Here is a 25,808-nt window from a genome sequence, read left to right on the forward strand (position 1 = left end):
TGATAAGAGCTAAATTAGGGTAATTTCTGAACTCTTTCCCTACCCATTTACTCCCTCTACCACAGGGGATATAGAACGGTATGTCTCTTAGTAAAGTTTGTAAAGTTGCAAAGAACAAACTAGGGATGCTTGGTTTAATTCCTTTTCTTCTCTGCGGGGGGGGCGGGGGGAGGAAGTATCCTCTCCTGTTCTCTTGGGGTGGTCTCCTTCTCTGGGCCCTACATAAACATGGAGGCTGCCCTGGTCCAAAGTGACTGGATTATAAATCGGTCTAATCCTTCAATTTCTGAGGTTATTTGTCATCATCATAAATAAAGCACCTACTTTATTTGATACTGATAACCTTGTTTTTTCCCCAGAAAGAGTGTAAAGTGGAATCTTTTCCTACTGATTATAAACTCTGTTTCCTCTGCCAAATCTCCCTTCCCAGCCTAGTCTCCTCACAATTATTTCTGTCTTTTGTTTGTATTCTAGTATAGAATTTGTTCAAGCAGCGAGATGATTTTTGTTTTCACTGGATCTTATTTTGCATCAGAATTCCCTTCATTTACTTATGACCAAGTAGGAAACCCTCAGAGCAGCCCAGTGGACCCTACCACAGGGCACAGGCAGCCGGTTCTCCCTTTAAGGCCCTGAGCAAAAAAATGTTCTTTCTATGGGGTTCTACTCTTCCTTTGACCTGTCACTCTTTCTACTCACCTCCCGGAACATGCTACATGCAACTTTTTATTTAAATTAAAATTTTGTTGTGAAACACTAAATTATGAGTTTCTTAAAGGCAAGAAACATGTTATCTTTTTCCCTTTAATCTTTTGAGAATCTAGCATAATGCCAGGGAAAGAGTAGTTGTATGACAAATGTAGTTGTAGTACTAAATTCCTCGGAATCTCATACTAGTATTTGTAATCATGCAAATAATACATACAGTTGTAGAAAAATTATAGAAACCTGAAAATAAGAAAAAATAATATAATACCGGTTTTGCCATTGTATTTTAACACATTTAAGAATAAGTTGGATATGTACAATTTTATAGTTAAATAAAACTTATAATATGATCATTTCCCAGTGTTATAAAAAGTTAAAAAAATTGGAATTATATTCCAATGGGTGTGCTAATAAATATTTTTTCACTTGCAATTTGACCATAGACTACACTGAACATCATTATGTATAAAGGCTTTTTGAAGCATAGAGAAAACATTCCCTTAGTATTTACTCCTGGAGTTGCCTGGGTAAAATTGCTACTAATTATATAATCATTTTTATAAACTTTTTTATACAATTTGCAGCAACTTCCTTTTCTTGCTCTTTGATGAGGGTTTCATCAAATTTGAGTATGCATATCTATGAACAATCTTTGTAAGAATATAAAATGATGTAAATCTTTGAGAATTTGTAGAACAGTTCTGTAAAGCTTTTCTGTGCAATAAATGCTCTTCTGTCCAGTTTTATGAAGTCTGCGCACTACACAAAGGTTTCTGGGGAAGGTGTTAGCAGGAGGGACAATCTGGTATTGCAGTAGCCATGACACTCACTTTGGGCTGTCTCTGCTCAGTGCTGTTGCTTTTTCTAATTTGTGCAGGGGTGTCCTGTGCTCACCAAGCCACTGCCCATCTGCAGGTGGTACTTTTTGTAAATACCACAAACACTTCTTATAGGGTGGAGGGACTGTGGCCCGGAGATTTTCAAGGCTATTGGGTCCAATTTATGTATTGGGTTTCCCTGTTAATGTTACTTTCTGAAAGAACAGGTGATAATCTGTGCAGTTTAGCTTTGCGGCGGTGAGGTTGGGGGGTGGCAGGTAAACAATGTTGACACTGTGAAGAGCTTGGGTAATAAGATCTCTCTGTCTCTGTCTTGATCTCTGTGGGGGTGTTTCCTTTCTCTTTTAACTGTTATAGATCTCTGTTACAACTCAGACTTATTTTTTTTTAATGGATAATAATACAAATGGACAACTAGTGATCTGACTGAACTACAAGTCATATCACCTTACTTCTTTCTCCTTCCTTCCTTCCTTCTTCCCTTAAGTGCTTGATACTTATTGAACACACAGTGTATTCCAACATCTGGGGATGTAAGAGGATCATGATCTACACCACGGAAACCCACATAAGCACACCCACAGACTGATGATCAGAATGTGGGAAGAACAGTGTTACAGAGCTACACACACAGGGAGTTCTGAGTGCATAGAAGAGGGACAGCTGAAGTGGATGAAACCAGGAGTGGCTCACATAGAGCTAGAACCAGGGAGTAGGTAAAACTGAATGACCTAGAAGTAATCCCCTCTTGGAGAGGGGACCAAGTCAGCGTTAGCAGTGTTTCTTGCATAAACGAGGGCCCAGGTTTACCTACTCATTATAATAGTGATTCTCCTATAAAGATACATAGCCTAAGTGGGGAGGAAGGAACAAAAATATCCTTTTGCATGTAATTACTATTCCCAACAACTTCCACCCTGATGAGAGAAAAAGTTTGGGGATGTTTCACAAATATATTTTAGCTGAGTCAAATACTTTTTTTGGTGACTGTTCAGGCAATAACCAGACAGCAAGCCACTTGTGGCTTAATTCCTAAATCATATTAAAACAAGGCAATTTAATTGCAATTAGTGTTAGAATAATTTATTCATAAAATGCCAGTATATGTATTTATTTTCTATAATCCATTACTTTCAGCCTGGTCCTATGTGTGCTCCATTAAATTATAAAGTACAAGGTCATTAACCTACAGTTCTGCTTGTGATCATGTTTTTAGATTGCATTCTGTTTGCTCTTCAGTTAGGATTAAATTGTTAGCCCTCTTAGGTCATTTATCCTTAGCTATTTAATTTCTCTGCGATCATCTAAAGGCTCTTATTATTGCTAATTAAACAGGTGTGATCTACTCAGAAAACAGTTGTCTTTCTCTGAATATCTGGTAGGATCCAAAATCAAGTCAATCCTCTTCAGCTTTCATTGTTCCTCATAACTGAATCCCCTCGTTAGTGATTTTGAAATTGTGATATGTGTCTGCCTGTTCTGGATTATTCAAGTTTTGGAGGCCTCTACACAGAGCACTGGGCACATGGAAAAGTATACACATGCAGGCACTCTTTTATTCATTTTTTTTTTTTTTTCCTGTGTCCAGCCTAGGACTTTAGTTTTCCAGGGATGGTCAGCTGAGCATACAGATAACGAATCTGGAATTGTGACATGAGGCTTCCCAGGCAAGCAGTTTCACATAGAGAAAAACCCATGTTCCAGCAGTGGAGAATGCATGTACCCCTACTCAAAGCCAGCCTTCTAAATAGCTCTTTAATAAACGTGTTTGAGAAAGAATAGATGGTTTAATCCAAACCCACTCCCACTATTGGCAGATTAACTGCTTGTTGGTAGGAATAGGAGAGAAATCCAATTTGTTAAGTTCCTCCTGCCAAAGTAGCAAGGAATGTTGAGATAGAGATTTTCAGAACCATGGCCCCAGACAAATTTCCCAACTCTTCAAGAGAGGAACTACTGCAACAACCATTCTCCATAGAAGGAGAAAGCGGGTCCTAGAGATAAAGTTATTTGCCCAAGATAGCTGATATAGAATTCAAATCTCCAGGATTTTATGGCTCAATATAATATGCAACATTCTATTTTCCCTTTAGCATTACCATATGCAGAACAAGCAATATTCCAGGAATTAGTTGAACTGTTTGAGAATTAACCACATTTGGCCTATTTTTTTTTTTTTTTATCCCACATTATTTCTATCCTCTACTAAGCATGAGACTTCCTAAGCGGCCAGGACAGAAAATGTAAGGCAGTCTGTGCTGCGTATCATGGTGTGTCACAGAGGTTTGCCCCTTCAGGACTAAGCATCCACTAACCCGGCTTCAGGGAATGTTGTTACTGATAGATCTCAGCTGAATTTCTCCCCAGAAAATTCCATTGGCCAAAGGGAACTGCTTTGCCCAAGTTTACACCCCCTCTCCATGAAACCCCCTCCCCCCAGTCAAATGGCAGGTTGATATAGGGAAATAAAGGTCTGGCCCTTGCCTCAATTAGGGATATCTCTGGTTATTCCAATTTTGAGCTCCCTGCATGCTTAGCTAAGGCCTCTATTGTAACTGGATCATAGTCCAGTTTCTTTCTCTGTCTTCCTGCATCCATCTCTCCCATACAGGCATTGTTATTGAACACTTCCAACTAAAATGCCAGAACACCAATCTGTATCCCAGAGTCTGTTTTCTGACTTTGACACTTCATGTAGAAGGAGTCAGAAGGAGTGTTGGGGAACAATCTAAAATGATGTTTTGGAGCAGGATCACTCACCAGCTGTCAGTGAAGACTTCAACATCCATGGAAGTTGGAGTATTGATAGTCTCTTTAATGCCTGTGTTGTGCATGTATTTAACTTCCACCAGTGGTGAAATAGGATGGCATAATGGTGAAAGGGAATGCAGTGTCAGGTGAGATATCTCTGGCGTTTGAAAAGTACAGAGAAAGTAGTTGTTCAGTGGAGGAGGATGGTTGTGGCTAGGGCTGATCAATGTATTATAGAAAGACAATGATGGGTATTAAAGAGGGCACGTACTGAATGGAGCACTGGGTGTTATACGCAAACAATGAATCATGGAACACTATGCCAAAAACTAGTGATGTAATGTATGGTGATTAAATAACATAATAAAAAAAATGAATGAAATTCTAAGGGGGGATTAATCAACAGTTTAAAGATAAGAGCAACTGGTTTTGAAATCAGATGACAGGAAAAACCTGAGGATCAAGTCTCATACTACATTTAAGGGAAATAGAAGTCCAGAGAAGGTTGAAGTCTCAAAAATATCAAGTTTGCTGTTCTAGAGCAGAGCCCTGACTACAAAGACGTGGTGAAAGCCTGAGAATTGGGCTGTGATTATATAGAGAGGTAAACTCATTAATCTTGATTCCTCACAAGTACCTAAGCTACAAAAGGAAAACATTCTTCCTTGCTAGAGGTCAGCGCTTCCCCAACATTCGAAGACAAAGAAGAGGCCTCTGCCTTACAAGCCCATATAAATCCCCTTTGAGAATCGACCCTTATCATTCCTACTGACCCAAGACCAGAATGCAGGGTTAATCACAGTGTATGCTAGGCAGGGGAATCTGAGCTAGTAAAGTAGAAAAGTACTCTACCCCATGGAGCTACAGGACCTGAAGAACCAAGCCAGCTCAATATGACAGGAGCCAGGAAATTATATGTAGGACTGGGTCCAGAGGATGCTTCATCTAGGGACAGAAAGACATAATTGTCAAAGAATAGGTTACTGAAGAAAGTGATCACTATCCCACAATATAGGACTTACCCCCCTTGTAAGACTCTGGGAGACAGTGCTGATGTGCTGCTAGGGTAGCTGTGGAGGACTTTTTATTTTTTTTAATTTTTTATTGTTATGTTAATCACCATACATGACATCATTAGTTTTTGATGTAGTGTTCCATGATTCATTGTTTGTGCATAACACCCACTGCTCCATGCAGAGCGTGCCCTCTTTAATACCCATCACCAGGCTAACCCATCCTCCCACCCCCCTCCCCTCTAGAACACTCAGTTTGTTTTTCAGAGTCCATCGTCTCTCATGGATCGTCTCCCCCTCTGATTTTCCACCCTTCATTCTTCCCCTCCTGCTATCTTCTTTTTTTTTTTCTTAACATATATTGCATTATTTGTTTCAGAGGTACAGATCTGTGATTCAACAGTCTTGCACAATTCATAGCGCTCACCATAGCACGTACCCTCCCCAGTGTCTATCACCCAGCCACCCCATCCCTCCCACCCCATCCCCCACTCCAGCAACCTTCAGTTTGTTTCCTGAGATTAAGAATTCCTCATATCAGTGAGGTCATATGATACATGTCTTTCTCTGATTGACTTATTTCGCTCAGCATAACACCCTCCAGTTCCATCCACGTTGTTGCAAATGGCAAGATCTCATTCCTTTTGAAGGCTGCTTAATATTCCATTGTATATATATACCACACCTTCTTTATCCATTCATCTGTTGATGGACATCTTGGCTCTTTCCACAGTTTGGCTATTGTGGACCTTGCTGCTATAAACATCGGGGTGCACGTACCCCTTTGTATCCCTACATTTGTATCTTTGGGGTAAATACCCAGTAGTGCAATTGCTGGATCATATGGTAGCTCTATTTTCAACTTTTTGAGGAACCTCCATACTGTTTTCCAGAGTGGCTGCACCAGCTTGCATTCCCACCAACAGTGTAGGAGGGTTCCCCTTTCTCCGCATCCCTGCCAACATCTGTCATTTCCTGACTTGTTAATTTTAGCCATTCTGACTGGTGTGAGGTGGTATCTCATAGAGGTTTTGATTTGGATTTCCCTGATGCCGAGCGATGTTGAGCACTTTTTCATGTGCCTGTTGGCCATTTGGATGTCTTCTTTGGAAAAATGTCTGTTCATGTCTTCTGCCCATTTCTTGATTGGATCATTTGTTCTTTGGGTGTTGAGTTTGATAAGTTCTTTATAGATTTTGGATACTAGCCCTTTATCTGAAATGTATTTGCAAATATCTTCTCCCATTCTGTGGGTTGTCTTTTGGTTTTGTTGACTGTTTCCTTTGCTGTGCAAAAGCTTTTTATCTTGATGAATTCCCAATAGTTCATTTTTGCCCTTGTTTCCCTTGCCTTTGGCGATGTTTCTAGGAAGAAGTTGCTGTGGCTGAGGTCAAAGAGGTTGCTGCCTGTGTTCTCCTTTAGGATTTTGATGGACTCCTGTCTGACATTGAGGTCTTTCAACCATTTTGAGTCTATTTTTGTGTATGGTGTAAGGAAATGGTCCAGTTTCTTTCTTCTGCATGTGGCTGTCCAATTTTCCCAACACCATTTGTTGAAGAGACTGTCTTTTTTCCATTGGACATTCTTTCCTGCTTTGTCAAAGATTAGTTGACCATGGAGTTGAGGGTCCATTTCTGGGCTCTCTATTCTGTTCCATTGATCTATGTGTCTGTTTTTGTGCCAGTACCATACTGTCTTGATGATGACAGCTTTGTAATAGAGCTTAAAGTCTGGAATTGTGATGCCGCCAGCTTTACTTCTCTTTTTCAACATTCCTCTGGCTATTCGGGGTCTTTTCTGGTTCCATACAAATTTTAGGATTATTTGTTCCATTTCTTTGAAACAAGTGGATGGTATTTTGATAGGGATTGCATTGAATGTGTAGATTGCTCTAGGTAGCATTGACAACTTCACAATATTTGTTCTTCCAATCCATGAGCATGGAACGTTTTTCCATTTCTTTGTGTCTTCCTCAATTTCTTTCATGAGTATTTTATAGTTTTCTGAGTACAGATTCTTTGCCTCTTTGGTTAGATTTATTCCTAGGTATCTTATGGTTTTGGGTGCAATTGTAAATGAGATCAACTCCTTAATTTCTCTTTCTTCTGTCTTGTTGTTGGTGTATAGGAATGCCACTGATTTCTGTGCATTGATTTTATATCCTGCCACTTGACTGAATTCCTGTATGAGTTCTAGCAGTTTTGGGGTGGAGTCTATTGGGTTATCCACATAAAGTATCATATCATCTGCAAAGAGTGAAAGTTTGACTTCTTCTTTGCCAAATTGGATGCCTTGTATTTCTTTTTGTTGTCTGATTGCTGTGGCTATGACTTCTAATACTATGTTGAATAGCAGTGGTGATAGGCGGACATCCCTGCCGTGTTCCTGACCTTAGGGGGAAGCTCTCAGTTTTTCCCTATTAAGAATGATATTTGCTGTAGGTTTTTCATAGATGGCTTTTATCATATTGAGGTATGTAACCTCTATGCCTATACTCTGAAGAGTTTTGATCAAGAAAGGATGCTGTACTTTGTCAAATGCTTTTTCTGCATCTATTGAGAGGATCATATGATTCTTGTTCTTTCTTTTGTTAATGTATTGTATCACGTTGATTGATTTGCGGATGTTGAACCAATCAAAGAATCAATTTTCAGATACATTATACATTGGTGAAAAGGTTGTATTCTCAGGAGGAAGGATCATGTAACATCACAAGTATATATAGTAATGGAGTCCCTTGTTACCAAAGAGAGTCAAGACTATAAATAGATAATTTTTCACTTGAGAAATGGGAATACCAAGGCATTTTGAAGAATATTAGATGCAGGATCTGATTTAACATTAAAGTCCAGAAACCAGACACGTGATTATGGTGCCCCTGTTAGAGTAGGATATGAGTATTCTCAATGATTATTCCCTTGGTCTTCAAATGTATAGTTGGAGTAAACATGTGGTTGTTGGTAGAAGTTTCCACTGGTTCCTTGGCCTTTGGGGAAAAGCTACAAAGTGACAAAAGCCACATAGACCAAGATTTTAAATTAAAACCATATTGTATCCCAAGTAAGGCCAGGACTAGAGTGAGACAAGTGAGCCTTGTAGGGCACAAAAGTTAATAAAATATTCACTTTCAAGATCATGTACTCTAGCCCTGACCCTGCTCCTGAACTAAGATGCAGAGATTAGTGGTATACCTAAAGACTTAAAGGAGCCAGGTAGATGGTCCAAATTGTATCCATATTTAATGACTCCACCAAAAAAATAAAAAATAAAAAAAACCAGATAGATATGGGAAGATGGCAACAAATTACCACAAACTCCATGAAGTAATACATCTAATTGCATATGTTATGCCAGATGAGGTAACTTTGCTAGAGCAGATTGACAAAACCTCAGATACATACTATGAGGTCCTTGATCTGGAAAATGTATTCTTCCCCATCCCTACCAAGATGTATCAAAAACATTTTGCTTTCATGAAGGATAAATAACTGTATATACATTTATATTTATACTTTAGGACTACATTTGTTCTATCCTCTGGTATAATATAGTCTCAAATGATGTTCACTGTCTGGACAGTCTACAGAACATCCTATTGGTTCACTATTTTAATAATATTATGTAAATCAGACCAGATGAGCAAGAAGTAGCATATATGTTGGTGCCTTTGGCTAGTCACATGCACACTAAGCTGGGAGGTAAACTCTGTAAGAGTTTGGGGGCCAGACACAAAAGTGGAGTTTTTAGAGAACTCATGTTCTTGACATGACAAGATATCTGCTTAAAAATAAAGCACAAATTACTGCTTCTTGCACCTCCCACAACTAAGAAAGAAGCACAACATGATAATCTTCTTCCGGTTCTAAAGACAGCATATTTTACACTTAATATAATTTCAAAGCATTTGTCAAGTGACATAAAAGACTACCTCCTTTGAGCGGATCCTAGAGCATATAAAGACTATGAATCAAATTCAGGATGTGGTGCAAGTTCTACCATATGACCCATCATATCGTTTGGTATTATATCTATCTATAATGGGCAAGGATGCCATGCAGAGTTTAAAGTTAGATCCAATAAAAGAAGCAGAATATAGATCCCCTGTGTTTCTTGAGGCAGATCATGATATCACATGACTTTATGGCCATAACTGTTCATCAGCAGTTCATTTCTCTCAGACCCAGCAATTTATTTTTTTAAAGATTTTATTTATTTATTTGAGAGAGAGAGAGAGTGAGCAAGAGAGAATACACACGGGCAGGGGCAGAGGGTGAGGGAGAAGCAGACTCCCCTACTGAGCAGGGAGCCTGATGCGGGGCTTGATCCTAGGACCCCAGGATCATGACACAAGCCAAAGGCAGATATTTAACAGACTGAGCCACCCAGGTGCCCCATGACCTAACAATTTATAAACTTGGACACCATTACATAGAAATGATATATCCAAGATCAGGCAGGTGTAGGGTGCAAGTAAGCTGATCAATCAGGTTTCCTAGATACCCAGGCCATCTACCACTTTTTGCTTTAGTTACCTCAGTCTCTGCTAACACCTATGGTAACCAGGCAACACATAGAAAAGTTCTGAACTTGATTCATAGGCATGTTAGCTCAGTAAGTTGACAGATACTGAATGATTGGTAGACACACTACAGATCCACCACAGTAACCCTGACAGATAGAAATGAGGGAAAATCATTCCAAGTGGCAAAGTTTCAAATAAAAACTTAAGACTTTATTTTTTAAGAGCAGTTTTAGGTTCATGCAAAATTGAGCGGATGGTTCAGAGATTTCCCATTTAGCCCCTCCCCCACACATGCATAGCCTTCCCTATTATCAACATCTCCCACCAGAATGACTTAAGACTAGTACGAAAAACAAAAGATTTTTCTGCCCCATGTGTTGAACTACCCTGGTCGCTTCACTTAGACCTTAGGTAAATAAAGCAGATACTGTTATAACTATTTTAAAAATGAGAAAACAGGCGTTCAGACATATGTGAAATTTTTCAGTGGCCTGTAGCCAGTAGATAGTGGAGACCACTGGATTCCAAGTCATGACTTCCTTCCTGTCCTCTCTCAGTGGAAACAACATGCTTCTGCCTGTGTTATAACAACAGGAGGGTTTCAAGCTCCTGCACTAAGCAAACTTATTTTCTTTATTCAGACAGTCCAGCAAATAAATTGCCTTTTACATGGTGAGCAAGCCATTTTGCTGCAAGTTTTTGCTTTCTTCCCAAGCAAAGGGAAAAAATAAAATTATCAACTAACAAAATAAAACTATTAACTGTTTTCTATTTTGGATGGGATCTTTTCCTTCTCATCAACAGTAAGGAGACATATTTTTCTCAAATATGTGAGTGATCCAATCATGTGTTTTGCTTTGACCATTAACATTGCATAATCGATATTTATTCTTTTTTCACTGGTTCAACCCTTTAGAGAACTTACTATAGACCAGCTCTCTGCTCATGCTTGGAGATTTATAAAGGAACATTAAACATGCTCTTTGACCTTGCAAGTCTCATATTTTATGGTATAAACAGATGTGGAGACCAAAAATGACAATATGGGGAGAAAAATATTTTATTTGATACCTCTGTCTTTTTGAGTCAAGGATGACCAGGATACAATGAAGTAAGGTCTCGTTGGCAGAAGTGGGAAGATGTATAGTACAGCAATTCTTTTTTTTTTTTTTTAAGATTTTATTTATTTATTTGACAGAGAGAGAGAGAGCAAGAGAGGGAACATAAGCAGGGGGTGTGGGAAAGGGAGAAGCAGGCTACCTGTTGAGCAGGGAGCCCGATGCGGGGCTCGATCCCAGGACCCTGGGACCATGACCTGAGCCGAAGGCAGACGCTTAATGACTGAGCCACCCAGGCACCCCCTTAGTACAGCAATTCTGAATGGTTGGAATATACATGAGGGAGAGATGTCAGGGTAAAGTTAAAGGGAAGAGTAAGAACCAGATCAGTAAGTTGAACATCAAGGATTGAACATATTTGGATTTTAAAAATAAGCCAGAACTTTAACCTCTGTTGTTTGCTTTACAGTCTCCATAATTGGCAGACAATGAAAGTAACCATCTTTCTACACTACCTTGTTCTGACATCTGGAGGAAACTCATACCATCACAGGGGGAAATAGAGTGATTTACTAGAAGTATAGGAATTTGATGATCATGTTTTCAGAGCAATTTTGGATTTATGCCTGACCACAAGCCAGCATATTTTAAATTAAAATGGCTGGAGGGAATCTAGGATAATTTAGTACCTTTTAATGTTTTCTAGGGGAAGTAAATTAGATTAGTGTTTCCTTGTCATTCTGTCCAGCAGAGTCTGTCATATTCAGGTAATTTGAATCTGCATCTACTTGGCTCTAAAGTCTGAGTGCTTAATAATACTGCCACAATTCTGACATGGTTTCTAGGTCTAGTATTACATGATTCTGTAGGGCTATTCCTTCCTGGCCTCTCCATTCACAAAGTATGTGTTTTCATCACCTCAGTGCTTGACAAATGACCTCCCCAGGGCTTGTCTACAGTGTTGGCTGGACATCAGAATCACCTGGTAGTGGTTAAAAACACTGACTCCCAAGCCAAACCCATGACAAATTGAATCAGAATATCTGACATTTGGAGATGGGACAAGGCGCACGCGCACGCGTGTGTGTGTATGTTTGTGTGTGTGTGTGTGTGTGTGTGTGTGTGTGTGTGTATGTGTAACTTACCAGGTTATTCTAATGGGAAGTTAAGGTTAAGAATGACTACTATGTAGTATCAGCCATGAATCATTTATTTTGTTTTAAATTCACATACTAGCTGTTCACTGTGTACCTGCTAGCAGAGGGTTAAGCAGTGATTGGAAAAACAAAGGACATAATGTAGGTTCTATGTTCTGTGGGACGTGACATTTTAGACTGCAGCTCAAGTCAAACACATATGAAACAGTTAATAAAAAATTGAGAGATCATAGTAGCAAGTTACTCCGTATCTCCATATATATGTGCCTTTTCTATGAAAGGGGGACAACGATACATTTAAGTTTGCCCAGAGACAATAATGGCTTACATTATCTCTGTCTTCTTGGAATAATTATTAGCAGCACTCATGTGCTCTCATGTTTCCTGTTTAGCTGATAAGTTATAAGCTCACCCTAAATATTAAATAATGAGGTATTGGGAAATCATGGGATTTCCAGTAGAGTGCCCAGCTCTGTGCTCAATCTTAAGCATCCACCATGGACCCCCAGTTCCTGTTGGACTTCCTGGTCTAGCTGTCTCATGTTCTGCACAGAGGTCTACACTGAGCTGTTACATAAATCATGAAACTAAGATAATTATCTCCTACACTCTGCCGCACCATACTCTCTGCCCTGGCCCCATGATCAGCAGTCCACCCGATGTAAAGCAGCTAACAGATGCTACATCCACAGCATCAGAGCTATATTCTATTTATATATAGAAACCCATCTCTCAGCAAATTCTGCAGCTATGGGCATGTGGAGCTGTGTTTTCAAGGACAATTTCTATGTTGACATGTCCAAGGAAGCTTAATGAAATCACTGACTTCAATCTGAAGTTCCCCTTGGAGCTTGAGGAGCAGGCAGACTGAAAGACTCTGTACCCAGGTGAAACAAAGGAACATCCAGTGTCTACCTTGTCACAAAACCTCTTCCTCAGAAAATGATTGTCTCTGGGGTGGGCTACCTGTTGTTTCTAGAAGATAATTCAGCTGAATTCTGCCAAGTCATTGAATAAATTTAATAGTCATTTATCATAAATATGTGCATGCTGCAGTTATATGTTTGGCTGTAGAATCAGCTCAATCTTTACTTATTTACTTATTTACTCTTTCATTCCTTTTGTTTTACTTTATATAAGCTTCTCATCACCTCTCTGACTTTAGTTTTGCTTGCGTTTTTAACGAAACTATTAGCTGAACCAATAATTGGTGGGCAAGCAACCATTGTGCATTGAAGACATAGATGACCTTAAAATCTAAGGCAGAAAAAAAAAACCAGATACAATATTAGGCAAAGCATGTGGTAATAATTGGTTTACTTCTTGGAAATTTTTTCCTATAGCTGTTTGTCCTTGAACCTTGTGGGCATGGTGCTGGGCTTAAGGGCCAGTCTTAACTATAAGTAACAACTGCATCAATAGTAATTTCTTTTCTGTTCACACCTATTAAAAGGAATATCACCATGGGGTAGAAGGTGTGAAGTGCCCCAATCAATCAGAAATTACAGGAACAATAAAGTAGTAAAGGCATAACTTATTTATTCAACACATATCCATTGTGCCCTCTGTATCTTGAGCAGTCGCCTAAATGGGAGGATAGAAGGATGTGTGACACAGCATCCTGTCTCCTCAGGGAGCACACAGACCAGAACACAAACACACAATTACAAGACACAAGTGCTGTAGGGAAAGAGGAGTGGGGATGGGCATGCAACCTCATCGAAGGAGATGTTTTCTGAGAAAGAGAGATCTTGGAGCTCAGATCAGAAGGAAGAATGACGAAGAGTGAGAGGCAGCAAAGGGGCAGGGAGGGGAGAGTGCTCTAGGCAGAGGCGTACAACATAGAGATGAAGGAGATGGTGGTGTAGTGGGAAGCAGTATGGCAGGAGAGGGATGGGAGACGTGTGGCTGGAGAGGTCTGCAGGGCCACAGGATACCGACCACTAGAGGCCACTCTTGAGGCTTTACCAACATGGTTTTGTTGCCAAAAATGCAGCATACAAATCCCTCTGTGAGCGAAACATCAAACACAAATTGACAGACATTCTACAAAGGAACTAGACTCTTCTCTTCAAAAAAATATCAAGTTCATGGAAGACGAGAGTAGAGTGAAGAATTTTGCTGAATAAAAGAGACTAAAGAGTCATGTCACTAAATGCTGTTTGTGATCCTGGCTTGTATACTAGTCAGGAAACAAACATACAAACAAAGTTATAAAGATAATTACTCCAAAAATTGGACACATTTGAATATAGACTGCGGATTGCATTATAATATTATGTGACATTATATCTCATTATTATGCCAATTGTACTTTGGTTATGTGATAGAATGTCCTTGTTTTAAGAAAATACTGTGATGCATTTTCAGGGTAAAAAGATACGTGTGTGTCGTTTGTGAGAGATAGACAGACATTGTTCCCCCTTGATTTCCATGCCTTTGTTATGTTCATGCTCTGACAACTAAGCTTGATGGAATGTCAGAAAAGATTGAAATCCTCTCTAAATCCTTGACAAAAACTAAAACCTCCTGTTCCTTAAGACCAAAAAATGCATATTAGTTATCTTATTCAGCTCCTGAAAAATGTTCCCTGGGGTCACCTAAATTTTATACTAAACTTAGAAATTATTAATAAAAATAACCAGTTATTAAATGCTTCCTTGTGCAAAGCACTATAAGAAGTACTTTGCATGCTTTATCCCACTTAATCCTCAAATAGCCCTACAAAATATGAATAGTCATTATCCCCATGTTTTGGTGAGGATCTGAAATTTTAAATAAGCCATTGATGGTCACACCACCAGTAAGTATCAGAGTCAGGCTACAAATCCAGCTTATGTTATTTCCAAATCCATTCTCTTAATCACTATACTAATGCTAAGAAGTACACCTTGACATTTTAATCTTAAAGACAATTCCCAGATCCTCTGGCCTGCCAACAATGTCACTTTGGCACACAAGGGACAAAGCATCGGCTTTTCCAATGATGTTGGAGCTGTAATGTTCTTACTGTTCTGTTCTTCGATGTCAGTAGGACCAGGGACTCTCTGTGAATGTTACAAGATGTTGGCCACAGACTCATGCCATTTCACCACTGTCCCAAGCACAGAGATGACTAGGTGTCCTGAATGTTCAAGTCCTCAGTTCCCTCTGAGTGACAAGCACTGGGATGTGACACAGTGCGTCTCCTGCCAGGTCACCTGCCGAGCACCTGAGTTAACAGCGAGGACACCTGAAATGTCATGGTCAGTTTTATGCTTTGTCCATTCCTAGGAATATGGTATTGGGAGTAAGTACTACAAATGCAGGCCTGAATGTGAACAATGACCTAGAGTCAAAGGGAGACTCTTGTCTCTGCAATAGGTTGTTTCCTTTTTTTTAATTCAAGAAATCTATCCTCATCTCTCTACCTTCTTGCCTCACTTTCCATCAACCATTTAATTGAAGATGTAGATTAGCTTCCTCCTATGGTAGTTTGTGTTTGTGTTTTGTGACTAGCAGTGTTAGCTGCTGACAAAATGTGGGAAAGGGGAAGCAGGACACAATAGCAATGAAGTGGGGTAGCCCCGATGCGGACCTCCCGAAGCCTGGTTGGTCCTGGCTCTGGCACCTATGAGCCAGGCATCTCCAGGCCTCGGACAGCACATCAGTAATAAATCAGGAGCACTAATTCCTTGTTCACTCAGGGCAGCCTTTTTTATGCCTGTTTTCCCAACATAGTTATTACTAGGGCTCAAAAGTGTCCCCATTTGGATGATAAATTATACAATCACCCAAACACTAGAGAGAATAATTGGGTTGATATGAGGATCAAAAGGAATAATACAGCATGGAGTGGAGATTACCTGCATAGACCATGAACCCAGACTGCGGAGGTCCGAATACTGACTTAGCCACTTATTAGCTTTGTGGCTACGAACATGAGACATGGTAGGTTGGGCCACCCCCTCCAGGAACTATGGGCACGTCATGAAGTGATACACATGTATAAAACACGTACTTTTTGGGATAGTCCTTTTGTAAACATTCCTCATGAGCCTGTAGGAGGCAGATATTTGGCTATCCTGGTTCTTACTAATATATAACCTCTTGTGATGAACATAGATAAACCAATTCTTGTCGAAAGTCATACAATGACCATTTCTACATACAGGGCAATACCTACATGCATACATGGATTTAACTAGCTCTAGGGAAAACACTTATAAATGTTTTCTATATTTTAAAAAAGCATGCTATTGCCTTAATGCCAATAGAACTTCTTCAAGTTTCCCCTAATAGTGGTGATGGGTTTGCTCTGAATAATCTGTACTTTCCAGCCTAGGTCTGTCGGTGAGAGAGCTGGGCTGGGCACTAGCTATAAAGACTTACTCATTCCCAAGAATGATCCCTCTGCCTCTGGGCTGGCCCTGTGGGTTCCCCTGTGGCCCTGTGAGGTGTGGCATGTCCCTTCCTCTTGGGAACTCTGAGTAACAAACTGTTTGTTAAGGGCAATTGTCTCCTGATGTGTTGACCTCACCATACCTGTAAATAATGAAACCTGCAATTTTAAACAGATCTCGGGGCTCAGAGTCACTCACTTGCCTGGTCTGGGACATTTGACTCTGTGTCCTTAGAGAATCATTTGTTCTTCTCTTGGCAATCCATCCAATCACAGCAATTATTTGCTTTTCCAGTCAAGTATCATGGACTCTCTCAGGCCTTTAGAAAACCCCATTCACAACATATTTGCAACAGGTAAGGAAAGAGAGTGATGAGTTGACAAAAACTATCTTAACATTTCCCTAGGAATAATTTTAACATATAGAACAAAATCCCCTTGCACCAAAGTTTAAAATAACCTTAGAAGGAATACCTATTATTCAACACTACTTCACAACCAATGCCTTATGATTTTTCCTTCTTAAAGCACATCACGTACATCCCGTCATTTGATCACTGTGATAACAGGTTTATTATTTGTACTTTCTACACGAAGGACATTAAATTCAGAGAGGTTGTGACTCACTAGCTGCAGAGCTAACATTAGAACTGTGGTCGACTTGGTTCCAGCCTTCTGTTCCTTCCTTTGAATCACGTTGTTTTCCACCTATGACATTACTTTTTATGAAGAGAGAGAGAGAATGATGATAATGATGATAATGAGATGTATTCAAAGTGTTTCATGGCTGACATTTTTATTTTTATTTCTGTGAAGGTAGGCTTTCCTTTATGCCCAAACATAAATAAGAGGTCATGTTTCATGATCTAGAGAAAAGAAATTATTCTTTCAATTTTTCCCTAGGCTTTTTTCTTCCACACTAAGAAATATTTTTCAATGTTGTTTTCTTAACTGTAAATAAGGTTACAAGAGGGAGTATTCAACCAAAACAATTATAATTGGCTACAAACATAATCCAGTAACCTCATTTCACCCATATTGTTAAAAGAGTTAATTGGACCAGCACATACAGCCACCAGCTAAATATATTGCTGTATGCAAACAGTGAATCCAATCCAATTTCCTCCATAAATATCCCTCTGCAAAAAGAAAGGGGAAGGAGGGAAGATCCTTCAATGTAAGTCCCAAAGTTCACCCATTTATCCATTTGGTCCAAGGTTGTGATTCAATCAATTCAGGAAGGAGAGAAACAGACAATACGTATTCATTATCTGTATGCATTTTCAAGTGAAACAGTTAAACAATAAAAAAAAAATAACTTGTAATTTCAGGAAGCTCAGCCCAAATCAGGTGTCTTTTCTGCCAGGACACCTTGTAAACATTGCATCTCACATCTATGACATTAATCTGAAGGAGATGAAGTATCTTTTGTCTGGGTAATTATTTCTCCTCCGGGCATATCAGCATGTTTATATTTTTCTTTAAAAATTCAAGATATAAGGGCTCCTGGGTGGCTCAGTTGGTTAAGTGTCTGACTTTGGCTCAGGTCATGCTCCCTGGGATCGTGTCCTGCATTGGGCTCCCTGCTCAGTGGGGAGTCTATTTCTCCCTCTCCCTCTGCTTGCCCCTCTCCCTGCTTGTGCTCTCTCTCTCTCTCTCTGACAAATAAATAAATAAAATCTTTAAAAAATAAATAAATAAAAACTCAAAGTATAACAAAATCTTACTTTTGTTCAGATTTTCCTGGCTTAGAAATGTTGTTATTCAGCCAGTAGTCACCTCATCAGCAGCATTAGAAAGACATTTTGTGTCTGGACTTCTGCTCCCACTGTTCTCCTTATTCACACTGTAACCTAAGGCCAGTCTGGAAACATTTTAAGCCTTATATTCTTTGCTTCTGAAAGGGAGTCATGATCACACTTTTTTTTTTTTTTTTTAATTAATGGGGTCATGAATGAATGTGAATGGATTTTTTAAATGTGCAATATGCACCATGTGGGGAAATATTCAATAAACAAATTCAACAAACAATAATGTAAACAAGTATAAAAGAGAAAATTTATCTTACTTCCCAACACAAGTCACTTTGAGTAACTCTTAGAGCGTAAATTATATCCTAACAAAGAATTTGCAAATGGCACATGTTCACCGTTAGTTCATTAAGGAAGGTCTCTACCTTGAATGTTTTCTGGTAATGCTTAGTTAATTCAGATTTTAGTTGTGGCTTTTAAATACACCTCTTAACTGGGGTTTTCCCTGATTCCATTGTTGATCATTTTCATTAGTCCAAATGAGTGAGCTTGTCTGCCAGCCATTTTCACGGTCTGAGTTGACAAGCCTCACACTTGGAAATTGTGTTAAAGCAAAAACTCTATTTTTCTAGAAAATAAATTATTTTTCTCTGTAAATTGTATTAACCGCCTTTGCTTCTGAGACATTCCTTAAATAAGGAAAAGGCAAAGTAGAATACTGATTCCTCATTCCAAGTTTAAGCATTTTACAAATACTGTGTTTGAGTTTATCCCTTAACATATTAGTCAGTATTTATTAGCCCATTTATGTCTCAAGAAAGAGACCATACCCCTGCCACTCATCTGTTCTGCTTGCTTTCAAGATCTTCAATGTGCCTTGTACTATTAGTGTTAATCTTATCTTCCCCAAATTTGTTCCTACTCATATGTTTACCAAGAGTACACTCTGCATTGTGCTATCTGCTGTGAGAGGCAGAATAAAGGTAATTTTAGTTGTTAGTGTACCAATAATAGTCATTATAAAAGATTTATGGAGCTCACAGTTCTTTGAGGGAGATGAACCATAAGCCCAAAATAGTTAATGAACAATACAAGACAGTATATGATTAAGGAAAGCAATTTGTGAACCCAGTTGTCAGTGTTAATGGGAATGAAGAGAAGATAGGAAACAATACTTGGGGGAAAGCTTCTTGGAGGAAGTAAGGCATGAACTGAGCCTGAGGTGAGGGTTGTATGTGACTAGGATATAAATAGCATAAAATGTGAGAAGAAAGATTTGAGATTGAGATTTCAAAGTGACTTCAGGGCTGAGCTATTGATGCCTTTGGGCGAGTGGGTATAGTAAGCTACTCTTTTTTATCCTTTGCTTTAAATGAAGGTAAATTCATGAATGTCAGTGATTTGGGCTTTTCCCAATTTATGTAGCCTCAGTGGCTCTTAATTGTTTTGTCTCATCTTTAATATTTCTTATTAGAATAGCAATCTATTTCTTGGAATACTCCTTCCTAGCTCAAACTGTATATTTTCTAGAGACTTTTTTCCCCTAGAACCCTATTGAGATTTTATATACATATTATATATATATATTTCTTTTGGCTATTCTGCCTATATTTGATTGGCTCAGGATAGGACCTTGACCTAAGCTTAATAAATGAGTCACCTAGCCAAGATTTTTGATCTCAGAACAAGGGAGCTCATTAGGTCACTTTCTCCATTTGCATCTGTAAGATGTGAAACTTGGAAGTTCTTATCAATTGTGTGTTTAGCCAGGTGTAGAAAGCTCCTCTCGATAAGAGAAGAGAAGAATGAAGTTGACACATAGAAATGGGTGTGCATGCATGCATGTGTGCGTGTGTGTGTATGTGTGAGGGAGAGATCAACTTCAATACATTGATGGTTCTATCACATTTAAGGCCCAACCACAATCTTGTTCTTAGTTACTTTTTTAGTGCTTGCAAGTAAAAAGATATTTATTCTTTAACAAATGCTATGTTCTGAATGTTTGTGTCTGCCTCCCTCCCCAAAATTCACGTTGAAATCTTAACCCGTCAGGATGATGATTTTAGGAGGTGGGGCCTATGAGACAGGATTAGGTAATAAGGATAGAGCCCTCCCGAAGGGAATTAATGGCTTTATAAGAGCAGCCCCACATTGCTCCCTAGCCCCTTCTGCCAAGAGATGAAATGCAAAATCTGAAACCCAGAGAAGGCCCTCTGCCTACCATGCTGGCACCTTGATCTTATACTTCTAGCCTCCACAACTGTGAGAAATACATTTCTGTTGTTTATAAGTGACCAAGTCTGTGGTGTTTTGTTGTATCAGTGCACGTGGATGAAGACAGCAAATTAACAATTGATTTAGAGATACAAAGTTCAGACTGTGCTTGTCCACATAACACCATTTTGCAAATTAAAATAAATATATTCCCTCTGGTTGCCCCATAAGCATTGGACTCATAAAAGGAGCACAGAATATCTTATAGTCTCCATTGACCCACCCCTTAACCTGTTGTCTCTTTGCAATAAAAAAAACCTATACAACCATTCACAGCAATCTTACAGAGGTCATGGATCTTTAGCCATGGCTGTAAGGACTATTTTTGTTTAATTATTGTCCTCTATGTCTTAAACAGCCTATTAATTTATTTTGTCCAGTCAAAATATCCTGGGGCACTTACCAGGAATATAGACTAGCTGTGTGGAGCCTTCCAGTCATCAGGAGATGGGTTTGTGATTACCTTCTTTTCCTGATAAACTCTGCCATAACATAAACAAGAAACCTTTTTTATTTTTTCAATGAAAGTGAGGAGTAGTAGTGGATATGAGTGAAAAATGTGTGCAAAAAAGAGCCAGTCCTATTTGCCTTTAGTTTTATGATTTGAATACTCTAAGCAGGAAACTGTAACTTGGTTCCTGAGCCATGAATACTTTTGACAGTTACACTAAACTTGGGCACCAAATAATGTTCCTAGAGAAATTGAAAATTGGTATGTACATATTATATTGCAGCACCAAATGAAGTCATAATGCAAACAGAATGCTCACAGCAGGAACAGTTATTCCTGGGCAGGTCTGGTCATGCCCCACGGCCTCTACAAACAGAGGAAACCCTCCCCAAGGTTTGGGAAAATGCTAGGACATTACATTTTGTGTGTAGGGGGGAGGGCCTTAGTGGGGTAAATTCTTCAGCATAAATTATTGCACAGTCTGTGACTAGTTTTAAAATGAAGAATATAATTTAACTTGTCAGCTCAGGGGTAGAAAAATCCATTTTCTTTATAAAGGAGATACCTTGCAGGGTAACTGAATACGGAACTAAGAAGAAATGCCCTTCCTAAGAACAGATATTCCTCAACCACGGATTTAAAGATAAAGAAACCAATCTGAATGGGAGGGTGGCAGCTTTTGATTTATGAAACCAATCAATCAACCTGAGTTTATGTGACAGGCAGGTGGGAAACATAGTTGAAAACACAACTCCTGCCTCCGATTGAGTATAATTTCTCTCCAACCTCAGAGCAGTTGTTTAGATCTTATCCAGATTATGACTTTCCAGTATCTCTGATCTTAGCCTTGTCTCCCTGAGCTGTGTGGTCACAGTTATTTTGCTTGGTCTTGGGAAACACTGTGTTGCTTGGCGTTCAGACCACCTTGGCTCTGATCCTGACTCTGTCATTTTCCAAGTAGACATTGGTCAAATCTTTTCAGGATCTTGCTTTCTGCACCCATGAAATGGAGGTTCAAATAGCACCTGCCCTGCAGAGTTGTTGACCTTTTCAAAGAGAGACCTTTTGGTTTCATATATTTTCTGTATGTTTTTCTACTATTTCCCTTACTTCTAGTTAAATTTTTTTATTGCCTTCCTTTCCCTTGCTTTGAGGTCAGTTTGCTCTTCCTTATCTAGTTTTGCTGCATCCAATAAGTTTTGGTATGTTGTGTCTTCACTTTATATCAAAGTATTTTCTGATTGCTCTCCTATTTTTCAAGTCATTGGTTACTTAGGAATACATTGTACAATTTCCACATATTTGTGAATTTCCCAAATTCCCTTTTATTCTTGATTCCTAATTAAACTTCATTGTGGTTGGTGAACTTACTTTGTATGAGTTCAATACTTTTAAAATTATTGAATTTTTAAAATCACCTCATATATGTTTTATTCTGAAGAATCCTGCTGTTGTTGGGTAGAATGTTGGATAGGTATCTGTTGGGTCTAGTTAGTCTATACTGTGGTCCCAATCTTGTTTTTCCTTATTGATCTTCTGTCTAGTTGTTGTATGCATGATGGGAAGTAGAGCATCGAAGACTGCCATAACCCAAATAGTCCCTGCCAATGGGTTCTTTATGTGTGTTAGTGCATATCTCCAATGCTTAGACAGGAAGTTTACAACTCTGCCTCAGCCTTAATTTCATGACAGCAGAGTCTCAAGGTCAGCCAGAGGAGAGAGGGTAGAGACTCTTTGGGTCTTTTCCTATACGTGTGCACAGCCCAGGGCATGCAAACAGCCCTGGGTATGTGTGTGGCCATCTACATTCCCAAGAATATATCAGAGATTCCCAAAGCCCCCTGTAACATCTATTCATTCCTCTCCCCAGCATTTCCTTTTGTTGTAATTATTTTTATTCTTTGAGAAGAACTTATTTTGTGCCCCATTTCTTGCCTCCACCTCAAGTAGATGTAGTATTAAACAAGTGACACTGACTTTTTTTTTTTCTCCCCCCATTTACAAACACCCCTGGGAGAAAGTGTATTCACATGGTGTGAACTCAGGTCAAATAAAGACAAATGAGTGCAGTTCGACAGGGAACTTCTAGACAGATCAAAGAGCAGTTCTTTGGGAATGGGACTTTGGAGAAGCGCAAGTCCTATTCTGGCCCGTCCAGCGCTGCTGACGTTTTGGTTTTCCCTGTGACTATGGGGCAGCTGCTTCTCAGGACAACCATGGAGGCACAGAGCGGGAGATGGTAATAGGGCAAGTTCATTGCAATAAAGCTCATTATTATTACCAAAGTTCAGTCTTCCTCTCTAATAGATGCCCCTTACATTGTTATAGGCCTTTGCTTAATTCCTAGAGCTCTGAAAAAATTGATTTTCACAATTTTTCCCACTGTTCTCATTACTCCAGGGAGGAAAGAATTTTCAGAGGTCCTTATTTTGCCATTCTGCCTGACTTTATCCAGGTGCAATTTTAATCTTCATTCTCTTATGAATAATGTTTTTATTGCCTTTTAGGCTTCTTTTTTCTTCTTTATTTTTTAAATCTTTTTATGATATGCCCCTTTTGTGGTGATTTTCTTGGTTCAACTTATTTTAGTTTCTTTGTATGTAGATTAAGGTGTTTTCATTCATTTCAAATTGGTCATTTTTTATGTTGTTTTCTTCTTCCTTCCTCTTCCTCCTTTTTCTCCTTCTCTTCTGTCTTCTTCTTCTTCTTCTCCTTCTCCTTCTCCTTCTTCTCCTTCTTCCTTCCTTCCTTCCTTCCTCTCTTTCTTTCTTTCTCTCTTAAATCTAGTCCCACCCATCTCTCCTCTCTTTCTTGGACTCCAATTATACATGTGTAGAAAATATGCTATTGTCACGGATTCTTTGCTTGTTTTTAGTCATTTATGTTTCCTGACTGCTTCAATTTGGATAGTTTCTATAACTATGAGGTCAGCTACATTGTTCTGTTTTTTTCTGCTGTGTCTAATCTGCTGATGTTTTAGTGATTTTTTTTTTAATTTTAAGATATGATATATTTCAATTCTAGAAATTCTGTCAGGTTACCTTTTAAATTATCCATTTCCCTCTACATTCTATTCATGCTTTCTCCTTAATTCCTTGACTATATTTGTAACAGGTATGGTAAGACCTTTCTCTGCATATCCCATCCTGTCTCTCATTCTCAGTAGGTTTCTAATGATTGATTTTTCTCTTTTTTATGGGTGACATCTTTTGTTTTTCTCATGTCTAGTCATTTTTGATTGGTTGTATATATGGTAAGTTTTCTGAAGTTTGTGCTTGATTTTATTTTCTAGCCATGTTTACAAACCATTGAGCTTTGATCTAGAAGGCAATTAAGTTACTTGAGGAACAACTTCATACTTTCAAGATTAATGTTTTAGTTTTGTTAGGTTATAGTACTGTCTGGGTGGCTCAGTCGTTAAGCATCTGCCTTTGGCTCAGGTCATGATCCAGGGTCCTGGGATCAAGCCCCACATTGGGCTCCCTGCTCAGCAGGGAGCCTGCTTCTCCCTCTCTCTCAGTCCCTCTCCCCACTCATTCTCTCTATCTCAAATAAATAAATCTTTAAAAATAAAGGATATAGTAGCTTATACTACTATAAGTAGTATAATTTCTTGGGCTTCTATTGAATGTGCTAGATATTTAACAATGACTCCTCACTCTGGCCAGTTGGAACTTGAAAAAACCTTCCAGCCCTGGGTGAATGCTAGGTATGTTCAGCTTGCAGCTGTTTGATAATTTTTTTGCCCAGTACCCTGGGGTGTCATATGAGGTTTCTTAGTACTTAACCCAAAACTCAAGGGACTTGAATGTAGATTTATGATATTCTTTCCCTGGGAAGAAATCTCTAGCACGCAGCTCCTCAAATTCTACTTGCTTCAACTACCCTGAATTCTAAACTGCATTTCAGATTTCAACTCAACACATTTCCCAAGTACTGTTGGGTTTCTTTTGACCCCTCAAACTGTGATTTGCAAAATATTTGTCAGGATAATTGTACGGTTGACATTATTAGTTTCCCTGCTATCAGAGACCATACCTTTACACTGCCAGTGGGTCAATACCTGAAAATAGTTATTTCTCATGTTTTGTTCTGCTTCCTCACTGCTAAAAGTAGGAGGAAGAGTCCATATCCAGCTACAGACTCAAGGTTGGAAGCATAAGTTCCAGTCCTTGCTAGCTGATTTTTAATTCCTTGGCAATTTTGATCTTTTTTCCAAAAATACTTCATGTAATTAGCAATTTTAAAATGCACTAAAAGATTTATTAACAGTAATAGCAAATGCATCAGTCTCATGCTTAACCCTACCCCATTTCCCATTAAGCTTTCCAAGAATAATTACTTTTCTCTCTTTTATCGGTTTCTTAAAACAGATTAGCCATTAGTTCCCTGGATTTTCCTTCCCATGTTGATGCTGACTTGTTACTTTTGGTTAAGAAAATTTCTTCTGTGCATTAATAAGCCAGTCATACTCTCTATACATTAATGCTATTATATTCAAGATAAAACACAAAGCTAATTAATCACTTCAGCATGTACCAGGACCTCTGCATCAAAGAGTTCAGACATGCTTTCACATGAGAGATGGCATAGCATCATGGTTAAGGACTCAGGCTCTAGATTTAGAAAGACAACTCCATCTCTGGCATTCACAAATTTTTTAGCTTTCTGCAATTTGAAGACATCTTTGGTTTTTACATGGATAATGGCTATAGTGAGAGTTCCTACTTCATAGGAATTTTTCTGAGAAGTAAATTAGATAATGCTCGTAAAGTGCTTAGCCTAGTGTATGTTGTATCTAGTATATGGTACATACTTACATTTTATCAGTGTCATAGAGAAGTAAAAGAAGGAGGTGGGAAAAAGAGGATCAGGATGATAAAGAGGAAGGAAAAGAACAGGA

This window comes from Halichoerus grypus, chromosome 7 (assembly GCF_964656455.1).
Source record: "Halichoerus grypus chromosome 7, mHalGry1.hap1.1, whole genome shotgun sequence".
NCBI lineage: Eukaryota > Metazoa > Chordata > Mammalia > Carnivora > Phocidae > Halichoerus > Halichoerus grypus.